General features: G+C 47.1%; 1 pseudogene; it reads left to right on the plus strand.

Annotated features, from left to right (window-relative positions):
• The first annotated feature begins 2,232 nt into the window (after positions 1-2,232).
• Positions 2,233-3,605, plus strand: LOC142845481 (large ribosomal subunit protein eL8 pseudogene; annotated as a pseudogene).
• Positions 3,606-3,982: the final 377 nt, after the last annotated feature.

The raw sequence follows: 3,982 nt of genomic DNA on the forward strand, positions 1-3,982 counted from the left end.
TGCCGGAAGCCCTAGCTGTAGCAATGAACAAGAACGAAGTTAAAGGGATACAAGGGGGAAAAGAAGTTAAATTATCCCTGTTTGCATGATATTATACATAAGAGATCCCAAATATTTAACCTGAAAACTGTAGAAATAATCAACAATTTCAGCAAAGTACCAGAGTACAAAATCGAATTACAAAACCCAGTCCCTCTCTGTACTAATAACACACTGAGAAGGAGATCATAGACACCACCATTTACAACAGTGTCAAAGACAATAAATGAATAAACCTGTCTAAGGAACTGAAGCACCTCGACAATGAAAACTTCATATCTCCGAATAAAGATCTAGAAAGACACTAGAAAACAGAAAGATGGTCCATGTTCTTAAATTGTTAGAATTAATATTGTGAAGTTGCTCATTCTACCCCGCCCCAAAAGAAAGCAATTTGTATACTCAATGCACTCTCAATCAAAACCCATACTATTCTTCACAAAAGCAGAAGAATGTCCTAAAATTCACGTGGAACTAGAAAAGACCCTGGATATCCAAAGCAATTCTTAACAAAAAGGCCAATACTGGAGTGATGACCATTCTAGAGATTAAGATGCATTATAGAGCTATAGTCATAAAAACAGTATAGTACTGACACTAAACATGTATAGACCAATGGAATAAAATAGAAGACCCAAACTAAGTACTTCAGTCCACCCTGGAAAAGAATCTATGAAGACTAATAAGTATTCATAACCATAAAGGCCTGGTTTTACCTCCATGAAGTCAGTTTCCCAGTTGGCTCCTACTTGGGTTCCTCTTTCCCAGTGCCCTGTCTTGCGAGTCCACTCTTTGTGTTCATGAGATGGCATGTGGGCACTGGCCTTGCCTGTCTTAAATTAAGGTCAAACACCTTAAGGCGTATTGTCCTCAGGAGGTCTTGTATTTTCTTCTCTCCCAGGTGAGGACTCTGATGTAGCTGCCAGACTAGCTGAGTGAGGAAATCTGATGGGAGAATGATCCGTTCATCTGGGGTCTTGAACCATCCTTTTTCTTGGTAGGCATTTGTACCCATGTGGATCCTACAGAGCTCATGATCAGCGTAAGCTGGGAACTTTGGCAGCGTGGGTGCTACCAGCTTCAGTGGTGAGACCAGCAGGACGGTTGAATTCTAGAGGGCAATTTCCTTTGCTGTTGCATCTGCCTGGTTGTTTCTCCTTGAGATGGGGTCCTCTCGCTTCTGGTGTCCCAGACAGTGCATAACAGCTACTTCCCTGAGCAGGCATATGGCCCATAAGAGATCTAAAATCTCCTGTTTGTTTTTAATAGTCTTTGCTTCTGCAGTTAACAATCCTCTTTCCTGTAGATGGCACCATGGACTTGTACTGTAGTGAATATGTGTCAGCTATCAGTAAACATGTATCCTTTCCCAGCTGTCATGCCTTAGTTCAAGCTGGATTCAAGTCCCAGGTGGCAGAACCTCTGCCCATATGACCTCATCCTCAGTGGCGACTGCCGCTCGTACATCCTTGATACCATCCTTAATAAATCCGCCATCAGGATACCATGTTACCTCAGCCCTCATCAGAGGGACGTTCTCAAGATCCCATATGATCCCATAGAGATGACTCTGGATGTCTGCACAATCATGGAGAGGATGGGCCAGGTCCAGATCTGGATGCAGGGCAGCAGCATTCAAGGCACTACATGGTGAACTGGATTCTGGGTGGGTTTAAGAGCCGAGCTTGATAATTATCAAGGCCACCTATCAGGAGGGTGTTTAAGAACCCCCTCAATAGCATGTGCGGTTGTCACTTTTAGGGCTTGTCCCCAAGACTGTTTTTCTGAGTCTTTAACTAGTAAGATTGTTGCCGCTATTATGAGGAGGCAAGGGGCCATCCAGTTGCTAAGTCCAGTCTTTTTGATAAGCAGGCACTGGACCCTTCCATGGCCTAAGGGCTTGTGTCAGTACCTCCTTAGCAACTCCCTTTTTATCATCCACATATAGATGGGAGGGTTTGGTGACACCTGGTGATGCTACTGTGGGTGCAGTTAATAGAACTGTCTTCATATCATCAAAGACTTTTTCCATCTGTAGAGTCCTTCTAGGGCAAAGGGGTTATCACCCGAAAAATTACAGGGTACCAGAGTAAATAGGTCTCTCTAGAGACCCAAGGGTTGTTTCACAATGGAGTGCTGTGCTCCAGTGCCTATCAAAAAAATCTAAGGGGCTCTCTCCTCCAGCCCGGCAAGATGCCCAAGGGAAAGAAGGCCAAGGGGAAGAAGGTGGCCCCGGCCCCCGCCGTCGTGAAGAAGCAGGAGGCGAAGAAGGTGGTGAATCCTTTGTTTGAGAAGAGGCCTAAGAACTTCGGCATTGGGCAGGACATCCAGCCCAAGAGAAATCTCACGCTCTTCGTCAAATGGCCCCGCTACATTAGGCTGCAGCAGCAGAGGGCCATCCTCTATAAGCGGCTCAAAGTTCCTCCAGCCATTAACCAGTTCACCCAGGCCCTGGACCGGCAAACAGCTACCCAGTTGCTTAAACTTGCCCACAAGTACAGGCCAGAGACCAAGCAGGAAAAGAAGCAGAGGCTGCTGGCCCGTGCTGAGAAGAAAGCTGCCGGCAAAGGGGATGTCCCGACTAAGAGACCACCTGTCCTTCGAGCGGGCGTCAATACAGTCACCACTTTGGTAGAGAACAAGAAGGCTCAGCTGGTGGTGATTGCCCACGATGTAGACCCCATTGAGCTGGTGGTCTTCCTGCCTGCTCTCTGTCGCAAGATGGGGGTCCCCTACTGCATCATCAAGGCAAAGGCCAGGCTGGGGCGGCTGGTCCATAGGAAGACTGCACCACTGTTGCCTTCACACAGGTTAACTCGGAAGACAAGGGTGCTCTGGCCAAGCTGGTGGAAGCTATTAGGACCAATTACAACGACAGATATGATGAGATCCGCCGCCACTGGGGAGGCAACGTCCTGGGTCCTAAATCTGTGGCTCGAATTGCCAAGCTGGAAAAGGCAAAGGCCAAAGAACTCACCACTAAACTGGGTTAAATGTACTGCTGAGTTTTCTGTACATAAATATAATTATAAAACTTCAAAAAAAAATCTAAGGGTTTCCCCTCCATCTTTCGGGTTACTCGAGGCTCAGGGAGAGGCTCTGCGCCTCATTCTATTCAAGCTCTCATTTCTTCCAGCTCTAGTACCTCCATTGCCGCCACTTTTGAGCCTGTCATTCAGGACATTTGTTTTTCCAGTGACGCAGTATCTACAGTAGGCATTCTGGTCTCTATTAACTGGGCCTATTGTAGTTGGCATACTGGTCTCTGTTAACTGGGCCTATTGTAGTTGGCATACTGGTCTCTGTTAACTGGGCCTATTGCCTGGCCTTGTCTTTAGGCCTTTCCCTCACTGTTTTGAGTTTCCAAAAGCCAGTTAACTTGCCTGTCTCTTAGCTTCAGGACCACCTGATGCAGCTGAGAGGACCTTGGTGAGTCCTCGTGTCTGCTTCTCTAAAGCCTTTGTTAGTCCTTTGGTGTGGCTTTCTTCCAGGGTCTCACTATTAGTAAACACTTTTTCCACAAATGCAGTAAGTTCACCCAACCTCCAGCCTTCAAAGCCTTCTAGTCTTTGTACTCACAGCAGATGTCTGGAGCTGACTGGCGAGAGCTGGGCTCACTGCAGATCTCTTCTCTGCTGCTTCTGGATCCAAGGGGTGCACAGCTCTTATAGGCTTCTAGCAATCTCCCCAAGAAGACTCCTGGCATTTCCTTGGATCTCTGCCACACCTGACTTACTTTGGACATATTGGTGGGCTACTTCACGGTAGCCAGGAAACCTCCATTGGAGTCTGGCAGTAGATTTTTAATCCCTCCCTCCCTCCCTTCCTCTGTGTTGAAGTCCCAGTCAGGTTGCATGAAGGGGAAACCGGCATTTATGAGGTGTGCATTGTTAGTTGGCCTTCCCTCCGGGCCTGGAACCAATTTGCAGGCCTCTGCTAGAAT

Source organism: Microtus pennsylvanicus, chromosome 1 (genome assembly GCF_037038515.1).
Source record: "Microtus pennsylvanicus isolate mMicPen1 chromosome 1, mMicPen1.hap1, whole genome shotgun sequence".
Classification (NCBI taxonomy): Eukaryota; Metazoa; Chordata; class Mammalia; order Rodentia; family Cricetidae; genus Microtus; species Microtus pennsylvanicus.